At 57.9% G+C, this 10837-nt stretch overlaps 1 long non-coding RNA gene across 1 annotated transcript; it reads right to left on the bottom strand.

The window, feature by feature from the left end:
* Positions 1-3644: 3644 nt before the first annotated feature.
* Positions 3645-10516, bottom strand: LOC140598895 (uncharacterized). The gene is made up of 3 exons (XR_012001442.1): positions 10299-10516; positions 6935-7163; positions 3645-4324 (listed from the first exon to the last, which is right to left on the bottom strand). It is a non-coding gene; the product is annotated as an uncharacterized lncRNA (long non-coding RNA).
* Between the last annotated feature and the right edge of the window lie 321 nt (positions 10517-10837).

The following is a 10837-nucleotide window of genomic DNA, read 5'->3' as shown; positions in this document are numbered from 1 at the left end:
CTTCATTCTGCCCATTACGCTGGAGCCCCGCCGATCATTTCCCCACACATCGTGCGGTTATTTGAATTGTCGGTGAGAATGCGGGGCGCTGCAGGGTTTGGCGGGCATCCCGGCAGGCACTTTTGTTGGGGCCTCGAGATACAATCATAGCTGTCTTATAAAGAGACACCCAAGGGAAGGAGGGGGTGGTGGTTTTTTTCCTTCTAAAATGTGTTCCCAGGTCTGCCTTCTGGGCTGGGTTCCTGAGAAATGCATAGGAGACCATATTTGGGAATATTGAGTTCTCTGGATTTTATGGGCATTAAACACTGGCTGGGAGCGCCGTGGTCTGGGCTTAGGTCTGCAGCGGGCGGCCGCTGCGTGAGATGGGGAGGACCTGGCAGCCCTGGTCACAGCTGGGGCTGCCATGCGGGCCGGGCAGGCTGCTTGACCTCTCTGAGCTGCAGGACGAGGTGCCGAGTGTGCGTTGGGGGCCAGGCCAGTGGCCTCTGTGCTGAGCCCTGGGGGCACAGCCGTGCTGGGCTGAGCAGGTCTGCTGGTGTGGCCCAGGCCTGATCCGGGCACCTCAGCCTCATTCAGCCCTCCTGACGGCCCGGCTGATCCACGAGTCTCAGAGTAGTTTAGCGACTCCATCAGGGACACACAGCCTGAGTGGTCATAGCAGAGTTCAAGTCTAGAGCGGCACCTGCCAACCACCACTCTGCGGCGTCTTTTGAATGCCTGCAAGGGACGGGGACTTGGCCCCATTGGTGGTGGCTTCCCAGCCACACTACAAGCCAGCCCTGAAAAAAAAAAGCAAAAACAAAACCCTTTTGGGGAATGTAAAATGGTGTGGCCACCGCAGGAAACCGTTTGGTTCCTGAGCAAGGTAGACATAGAACTACCACGTGACGCAGCAGGTCCACTCCGGGGGGATACACCCAGAAGAACTGAAAATAGGAGCTCGCACAAAAGATCGTCCCCCGGGGTCCATGGCAGTGTCACACAGAACAGCCAAAAGGAGGGCACATCCCACGTGCCCATCAGCGGGTGAGTGGAGGCACACACCGTGGTCCGTGCGTCTGGTGGAGTATCGTGGTGCGTAAAAAAAGAAAGAAGCCCTGACTCAGGCATCCACATGCGGGATCCTCGGAGACGTCGCACCAAGTGAAAGACGCCGATTCCCAGAGACCGCAGATTGTTTGAGTTCATCTGTACGGAGCACCGGAACTGGTGAATCCGTAGAGAGAAAGCAGGCGGGCGGCTGCGGGGGGCACGGGAGGGTGGGGTGATGCGGACGGGCACGGCTTTCCTTTTGCGGAGGACGAAGATGTTCTGGAACCAGATGGTGAGCAATGGCTGCACGACACTGGATGCACTAAGTGTGTGAATTTTACCACGATTTAAGCAGCCTCCTCGTAGATGTGGGGAAGCTGAGGCTGGGCCCGTGCGGGGCAGCCGTCTGTCTGGGGCAACGGGGGAAGAGGCTGGAGAAGAGGCCCCGGTGGCACAACATGGAGGACACACGCCTGCTGGGGCTTCAGCAGGGAACCGTGGGCACGAGACAGGCAGAAACACTCTCTGTCTCATCCTGAAATCTCCAGCGAAATGTTTTCCTCACGGATGCCCTGAGGCGAGTAGACCTGTGTGTGGCGTGTCCAGGTCAAGGCCGGCGGGGCAGGGAAGGCAGACGCCCTTGCCCTCTCCAGGGGCTGCTCACGGGGCCCCGGACGCCCCTGCCTCTGGGTGTCTGGCACGGGCTGTGGCCGGTGAGAGCGTCAGTGAACGGCCTGTGATGAACGGCTGCATGATCCACATCCCAGGCGCTGAGGGGACAGGCACTCGCATGTCCCTTCCCATGGTCTCCCGTGGGAGAACCGCATGCACCTTCTCCAGGGCAAGGTGGCTTTTGCTCCCTGGTGCCACCCTCCCCACACTGGCCATGAGCCCCAGATGGGGCTGCCCCCTCTCTCCAGCTGTGGGGTGGCCCGCAGCCCGGGGCGGTGGTGGTGCTCCAGCACAGCAGTCTCAGGCTCTGGTGACAGGTCCAGGGATGACCATGCGACCCGAGCCGGCCCAGTGACAGTCGGCCCTGGTAGCTGTGCTGGAGTCTTGGGTGAGACACGGCCTGGAGCTGCTGACGGCATCTTTGCCAGAGCACAGGCGGACAGCCGGGCCAAGTGCCGGAGGGAGGCAGGATCCTAACTCGGGTCTAGCTGGCTCAGTTAGCGGAGACCACTGGTCACAGTGGCCATTCAGTTGGGAAGAAGGTGTCTGGGCTTTTGGCAGCCAGGGGTGGATGTGGCTCCTTCCCAGCCACGTGCCAGCTGTGTGACCTGGGGCAGGACTCTCATCCTTGAGGCTCTATGTCCTCACCAGCAAGCTGGGCGCTGGGATGTCCAACACCAGGCACCATGGCCCCCAGTGCCACCTTGGTTGTCAGGCAGCCTGGCTCAGATCCCAGCTCCATCACTCACTAGCCACTTGACCCCTCCTGCCTCAGTTTCCCTGACTGTAAAATAGGGGTAATAAGGGTACTTCCTTCCTAAAGGTGGGGGTGCAACAGATGAGTCTGTGAGCATGCAGGCTCAGAATGGCAGCCAGGTGTCACAGAGTGAAAGTCAGCTGTCCCTGGCACGGCGGTGGTGGGGACAAAGGAGACAGTATAGGAAGGGCACAGGCTTGCCTCCCACAGGGGTCTCCCTCTATGGCCCCCATCTCCAAGCCATTCCAGGAGTCGGAGGTGGCTGGAGCCACCCTTCCTCCAGAGTGGTCCAATCTGTCACCTGGTGACAGCTGTGCCTGCAGCCCTTGCCAGTCCTCAGCCGTGATGCCAGCGTCCAGGAATGCCCCGTCTTCAGTCTCTGCTTCGGGAGCTCATGCATCACAGCTGAAAGATAAATACATGCCATGAGCCTGGCTCGGGCGCCCACCCAGCTGGGGCAGGCATCCGCAAACACAGGGGTGCCACCCAGCGCTTGCTGGTGCCACACAATGGACTTGACTGCTCCTTGTTAAAAATGGGGTGTGAAAGAGGCCCAGGGGTGGTGAAGTGCGGGGTCCTGGCATCCTCATCTGTTCTGGTGGGAATGGGTGCCAGTCTAACCCGGCCTGACCCGGCCTGTGTGTCTGAGGCCCCTCTGGACCCTGTCCTGCACCTCCCTCATGACCCCCTTCCCGCTCTGGTTCCTCTGGGCCTTGAGTCCAACCCCGGGGCCTCCCATCTGGCAGGTGACAGAGGGAGAAGGACAGCAGCCTCGCAGAGGTTGAAAACTCCCTGCTGGTCTCCCAGGATTTGGATACACACAGATTTGAATTAAAATGAGAACTGACTTAGGTCTAGAAATCTGCTGTTTAAAAAGAGAGAAAAGAAGAGGAAGATGTTAAATTAAATCTGTGCCCCTAATTTCACCCCAAGGGGAAGGAACTGTACTCATTAACCAAAGAACGTGTCGCTTATAGGATTTTTTACCTAGTTAGAATCCAAAGGCGCTGCGAGCTCCAGTAAACCTCTGGCATTGAGCACAGGCCAAAGGGTTCTGAGAGAGAGTGACTTCAGAGCGCGGCCCCAAGCCACCCGGAGCCCACCCCTGCTTCAGCGCTCCGCTGCCCCCATCTTAAAACCCTTAGTGATTTCATCTTTGAACTTCCATTCTGGGGTGAAGTCTGGGGAGCTGGGAGCTGGGATATCCTCCGGCCACACTGGGTCTTTGGGACTGAGTATCCTGACGCGGGCACCGGTGTCTCCAGCACCACGAGCAGCCCAGTAACCCACCACGTGGTCCCTCCCTGTGTCACTTCCCGCCTCAGACCACCACTAGCACCAAAAGCAGTAGGACCAGGAAGAAGCCAAATCGAGACGGCGCCATCGTGGGTGCTCCTGCGCTGCTACACAGCAGGCCGCATCGCGCACTCGAGCTCCCAAATGTGAGTCGGGTCATCTGGGCTCTTCCCCGTGTGCCTCCTGTGCCCTGACGTTTGCATTTGGACCTGGCCCCACGCCGATGGCCGGAGACTCTAGCTGTCCTCACTTTACAGCACTCGACGGTGAAGGAAGACGTTGGGAGAAGCTAAGAAAGAGACGAGCTTCGAGGTTTCCACCTGGATCCACGTTGTTCTGCTTCCTGCACGAGGGCCGTCCTCTGTCGGCCACCAGGCCCCCCGGAAGGCGAGGCCGGCGGCTGGATTTTCATTCCCGTGTCTTAGGGAGCTCTCTGCTCGTCGCCTCCTCTGCAGCGAACACAGGAGATTCTCATGGAGCCACAGGCCAAGGCCTCCCCACTACCTGGATGCCCCGGGGGGCAGGTGGGAGCACCCAGGTTCCTGCTCCTTCCTGCTCCTGCACCTGTTGCATGAAGGGGACAGAGAAGTCGGGGCTTGCTCGGGTCGCCCTGCTCTGGTCCGGGCGCTACTGTGGTCTGCAGCCCTGCTGTGGTCACCCACTCTCGCTCCTCCGGTCTGGCTGCCAGTCTCTTCCCAGCTGCTGGTCCACCCAAGAGGCTCACAGCTTCACCCCTGCCCCCCGGACCAAGCCCGCCCTCCTGGATGGGCTCCTGCCCCTCAGACACCCTCCACGCACAGCTCCAGCCTTGACTCTGTTGGGCCCTCCTCCGCGCTCACCACTCCTCTCCTACGGGGGGGGGGCGGGGGGGGGGACCTGGCCTTTGGAACACACCCTCCGGGATGCTTCCAACCTGCTGCTCCCGCAGCCCCAGGGGACCTTCCCCCTCCCTTCCTGGCACCAAGGTCTCTCCTTCCCCGCCCTGCCTATCCCACCTGGAGAGGCCTCCCTGCCAGCTCTGAGCTTTTATGGCTGATTTGCTCTGTCTCTCTGTCTCTCTGTCTCTGTCTCTTCCTCTGCACGTGTCTCTCTTCTTGTCTCTTGTTGTCGTCTTCTCCCTGTGTCTCTCTGTCTCTGGGTCTCTGGGGGTCTCTACGTCTGTCTCTGTCTCTATCTCTGTAAGTGCCACACTCACCAGCGTGGATGGTACAGCTGTGCTGCATCTGCTGCCTGGCCCCCCACCACTCCCTCCTCTCCGACCTCACTCTTGCCCCACATCTTCCAGAGGAGAAATGGGCTCCGAGCCCTGAAATACCTCGTCTGCAAGCCCGGGCTGCCCACTGCCGGGCCCGACACGGGGCCTGCACCCAGAAGCCCAGGTCAGCAAAGCCTGGGATGCGGGGCCGAGCTGGCCTCAGAAAAGTCACCCTACTCCTGACTGGCCAGAAATCAGCAGGGGGTTGGGGGGGGCTGGTGACCATGACCTGCTCTGACACCCCCGAGGTAGGGCCCTGCCAGGAGATGCCCCGTGTGTGTTAGGGAGCCTGTCATGAGGCTGCCATGGGGGCATCCCGGGGGCATTCACTAGCAGGGCTGACCCACGTCATTTGAGCTCGCCTCGGGCTCCACGGCTCTGGGCACCCAGGCAAGGCCGGGGAGGGACATTCCGGTTCCTGGTCTCTGTGTTATGCAAGCACTAAGGGTTTTCCTCCGTGGGAAAAGGCAGGCCCTGTCCCCTTGGGGTCCCCCCAGGGCATAGGGTGGGCACGGGAGTGCAAGTGGACGCCAGATGCTGATCCTTGGCAGCTCAATGTGGGCCACGGGCACTTCAGGGAAACCAGAAGATGCTCTGGGACCAGCAAGGATCCCAAGACGGTGCTGGGGAGAGTTTGGGGTCCCTGGAGGGCTGTCCCACGAGGAGCTCTGGGGTGGGGGGGCGCCTAGCACCTTCCTTGACTTACCTGGAGTACAGTCCTCAGGACTCTGTCCAGGGACACCTTCCTACCCCTCCCACTAGGGTCCTCTGTCTCCAGGAGGTCAGGACAGAAACATTTAGTTCAGAGAACTAGACAGGAAGACAGGAGCAGCAAAGAGGGGAGAGCTTCCAGAGTGGCCTGGTCGTACTCCTACCCTCAGGTGTCCTCTCCACACTCTTCAAATTTCCTTTGATTTGGCACAGATGTGAAGCCCACTAATTAGTGAGTAATGAGGCTCAGGAGCCATCTTTCTAGAAAATGCTAATAGCTCTTGGAGGGTTAGCTATGTATCAGCCACCTTCACTTTAGTATAAATTAGTTTGTTCAGTGTGCTTTCCTGCCAACACTCAAAGGGAGAGGAGCTGTCCTGAGAGGACAGGATCTCTTGGGGATGGATCTGGGATCCCAGAGCACTGCCAGAGGGGCAGCTGCCTGGGGAGGAGGAGCAGTGTTCTGGGAGCTTAGAGCAAGGGGATATTGGAATAAACAAAGCTGCTGGAGGAATTAGCAGGGAAGAGGACAAAGTCTTGTGCCTTCTGTTTCAAAATGTTCCTAATGGACCAGTCCTGAGTTGGGGAGAACAGGAGAACCTTCCTCTTCCCCTTCTCCCTCCACTCGTCCTCTCCCCACCATGCTTACCCCACACTCGGGTCCCCTACTCTTAAGACTTGGGATGCAAACAATTATGGTCAGCACCAGGATTCAGCTCCCCAGGCATGGTGTGCAATGTCACATCTGCGTTGCCATTAAGACTAGGAAGGTGCCACCTGTTTTTCTGGCTGTGTGGATAAAGGGGGTGGTGGTATAGAGAAGGGGTTTGGCGAGTGGGCCCTGGAGGGGATGGGGGGACAAGACCTTCCATGGCCTGACTGTCCCCTGAGGAGTAGTGCTGGGGAGGAGGTGGGCAGACGTGTCCAGGGAGCAAGGAGTCTCCTGCAGGAAGGGAGCAGAAGCTCAGTCCTGGAGATACTCTCAGATATGTGGGAACAGTTCCAACCAAGAAAAGAGGACCCGAAGACCCACAAGTTCTGAAGGGGACCTGCACCACGGGCTCCCCAGCTGAGTCTGAGGTTTGGGGAGCAGCACCTGCCCCAGAGGGGTTCCTGACGGGGAATGCAGATGTGCCCTTGAACCCATGAGCACATTGGCCCCACCCAAGCAGAGGCCAGGACGCCAGGAGGACCAGACCAGGTCTCACCGGGACAGGCAGCAGGGATGTGCCGAACGCGGGTTCAACAGCAATGTCACGCGGCCGCAGCAGAGCAGCTCGGGTCCCATGTGGGCTCTGGGGGATGATAGGACCATCCAGTCCCTCTGGCTCCCGTGCAGAGTAGACTGTGTCCTTTGGGCCACGCAAGTTCTCATGAGCTTCTCAGTCAATTTACGTTGGTGCAGGAGGCTCCTGGAGGAAGGTTCTTGACTTCCGGCTAAGATGGGCAATCAGAACAAACAGGGAGTCAGAAAACTATGAAGGAAGTGAGTTTCTGTGTCTAGGTGGGTGCTGGTCACGCTGGTCACATCCTTATGGGTGACACACATGTGTAGGGCTGGCCTAGGGACTTCACCCACAATTTAGTGTGGAAATGGGGATGGATGCACTTTCCTGGTGAAGCTGAAAGCTCTTTCCCAGTGAGCTGTGGGGTCCAGCCAGCCCCACTCAGGGCTCCTGACCTTCCAAAGCATCAGACGAGGCGGCTCACCAGGGTGAACGGAGCCCATCACCCTGCCTCTCCCTGGCTTTCCAGGGGAGCGCTGTCCCCACCCCCCCACCCTGCAGCATCCAGGTTGGAGTCCATTCAAGGACGTGCCTAGCCTTGCACTTGGGAGGGAAATCCATTTGTTCCTGAGAATGCCAGCCTGTGGTCTCCTGTTATTCCTGCCCGGGTTTGTCATCCAAAGACCTGCCACCCTGCTCGAGGAACAGGCTGAGCTGAGTCACCTGGAAGTCCCCGGTGGAGTGCCTGACCCTCAGCCTTGGGGGCGGCTGACACTTGACAAGTCTAACCCAATGGGCAGGCCCTGATGGCAAATCCCACGGAGGGCTCCAGGTGTATATGCAGCCGTGGAGCCTGGTTTTGTGCTGGCTCAGCATCCTGTACCCACAGCAGCAGGACTTAGCTTGCCCGAGCCCGAAATCCTTCCCAACAGCAGGCATGACAGGTCACTGAAGCCAACACCCTTCTAGGGGGGCAAGGATCCCCCTCTAGCGTCCTGGGTCAGGGGTGGGTCAGAAACTCCCTGCTGTCCCTGAGAGCCACCCTCACCCTGTCTCCCGCCCTGTGCCCTGCTGACCTATACGGGCTGTGCTCAGCCCCTGCTCCTTGCCCCCTGGCTCCTGGTCGGGTTGGCTGATGGCAGAGCCTGGCAGTAGCAGTGACCAAGTTCCTCTGCCCAAGGGGGTAGCGTTGGGGGCTTCTCATGGCCATGGCTTCATCCTGTACGGTAACCCCTCCCCTGGGCTCTTCAGCGTGGGACGGGTGGGCCCCCCACCACCCCCATCATTGGGTTCTCTTTCCTCTCTTCAACCCTTTGAAAATACAGGTGACCCTTGAATGCCACGGGTCCGCTTACACACAGATGTTTTCCCTTAAATACAGCACGATGGGGCAGCCCTGGTGGCGCAGTGGTTTAGCGCCGCCTGCAGCCCAGGGCGTGATCCTGGAGACCCTGGATCGAGTCCCACGTCAGGCTCTCTGCATGGAGCCTGTTTCTCCCTCTGCCTGTGTCTCTGCCTCTCTCTCTCTCTCTCTCTCTCTCTCTCTCTCTCTCTCTCTCTGTGTGTGTCTCTATGAACAAATAAATAAAATCTTAAAAAAATACAGCACAATGCTGAAAATGTGGTTTCTCTTCTCTATGATTTCCTTAATACCACCCTCTTTTCTCCAGCTTTCTTTATTGTAAGGACACAGTATAAAATATATATGAATATAGAATATGTGTTAATTGGCCGTTCATGTTATCAGTAAGGCTCTGGTCAATAGTCGGCTATTAGTAGTTAAGTGTTGGAGGAGTCAAAGATTATAAGGGAATTTTTGACGCTCGGGGGTTGGGGGCAGTGCCCGTAACCCCCACAGCATTCAGGGGCCAGCCCTAGTCCCAGTCATTAGCTGCTCTCGGGTCCCCTGTGTGAGGGGGTAGTCAGTGTTCTTCCTCTGGGCCTTACCCTAACCGCTTAAAATCTGTCCCTTATCACGGCCACTCCTCATCCTCTGCTCTCTCCACCATGAGTCAGCCCTGCAGATGTTGGGAGACAGCTTTACCGCCCCTCTGTGTCTCCTTCCCTCCAGCCTAACGACACCCCCCCACCCCCCCAAGTTTCCGGCTCCTCCCAAACCGGCTTTGTTCTCAGCGCACACCCGGTGACTCAAGGTCTCCTTGACAAGCAGGCCCAACCTGAATCTGTGCCCTTCTCGCTGATGCCAGGGGTCGGTGGGGCTCGGAGCTACAGGGAAAGCCCCAGGCTTGGAGGTGGGGGCAGCCCCTGCCTTCCATTTGTTCGCAGGCATGGGTTGGAGCAAGTCCAGGAAGCCTTCTCAACCAGACTGTCCAAACGATGGTGGGGGAGCCTGCCGCAGTTTATGAGCTCAGATTCCCTGCTCACCCGTGATGCGCACCCACCAGGAGGGGAAGAGGCTGGCCTGGCGGCCGGGAGAACCTGCAGCCCTACCTGGGATGGCCCAGCCCTGGCTGTGAGTTGCAATCAACTGAAGAGTTTTTTAGAAGCACTAGTGCCCAGGGCTCTCTGGGGACCCACAGAACCAGACCTCACCAGGGATATCAGGAAAACACCTGAGGGCTGGGGCCCTGTGGCCTGGGTGGGGCTGCTGGGGGCCTGCACGCTGGGCCGACTCGGCTCAGGGAGGACTGTGGGATGGGCTCAGGCAGGGCTGCCTCTCTGCCAAGAACACCTGGGTCAACTGAAATCGTTATTACTCAGAAGCATGAGCTGAGGCCCCGGGGCTATTTCCACGAACTCTAGTGCTCGGAGCATCAAGGACTGGGGTTTCCAGAATGTCCTGAAATAGTCCAGAATGTTCCATGTGCAGAGGGGACTGCAAACCATGTTGGGTTTTCATCTCTCTCTCTCTCTCTCTCTTTTTCATAATTGCAGAAAATGTGGAATGCTGGACTCTGGATGTGCGGGCGTCTCCTGGTCCATGCTGCTGGCTTCTGTGTTGGGTGGCCTCGAGCTACATGGCAAGTTTGTGCGAATCTGGTAAAGATGTCTCTTGCATTGGACATAACTGGACAAGGTGCAGATGTCTCGCTGGGGACGATGCCCCCGAGGACCTGGGCCCTTGCGTAGCACACAAAGTGCATATTGACACGGGCCCATGGCCTTTACAGACGGCTCCATGAACTCTGAACTTGGCGTTTTATTTTTAGGTTGTGTGGATCATTTCATAAAGGAACAGAGGAGAGATTCTGCTGTGGGCTGAGTATCTTTGTCTCCCACTCCACCCACAAATGCATACGCTGCAGCCTCATCCCCCACAGGATGCTGTTGGGCCTTTGGGGTGTGGTTGGTCTAGAAGAGGTCATGGATTGGGGGGGTCACTCACCCCGCGGCAAACAGCCTCAAAGGTCCCGTTAGACTCGTCTCTTTCCCAGCTGCCCTCCTCGTGGCTGTCGGCTGAGCTTCTTTCCTGGCCACCTCCCACCTGGGGCCTCTTCTCTTTTCTCCCTCTCAGCAGAGATAAAGCCCTGCCCTGAGACACTGCCTTCCTGATAAGGCAGTGGAGCAAGTATGCTCTGAGGACTCCTGTCATCTCACACACAGAAGAGCACAAAGAGTGAAATGAAAACCACATGGGCAGCCCAGGTGGCTCAGTGGTTTAGCGCCGCCTTCAGCCCAGGGCCTAATCCTGGAGACCTGGGATCGAGTCTCACATCGAGCCTGGCATGGAGCCTGCTTCTCCCTCTGCCTGTATCTGCCTCTCTCTCTCTCTCTCTCTCTCTCTCTCTCTGTCTCTCATGAATAAATAAATAATAAAATCTTAAAAAAAAAAAAACAACCACAGCCATCTTGCCACCTGCAGACAACTTTTATTAGTCTTTTGTCCTTCGCTATTGTACAATATCTTTTTACAGTATTAGGTTT

The sequence above is a fragment of the Vulpes vulpes genome, chromosome 5 (genome assembly GCF_048418805.1).
Source record: "Vulpes vulpes isolate BD-2025 chromosome 5, VulVul3, whole genome shotgun sequence".
Taxonomy (NCBI): domain Eukaryota; kingdom Metazoa; phylum Chordata; class Mammalia; order Carnivora; family Canidae; genus Vulpes; species Vulpes vulpes.
The sequence above is the reverse complement of the archived record's forward strand: the minus strand, read 5'-3'. Positions and strand labels throughout refer to the sequence as shown.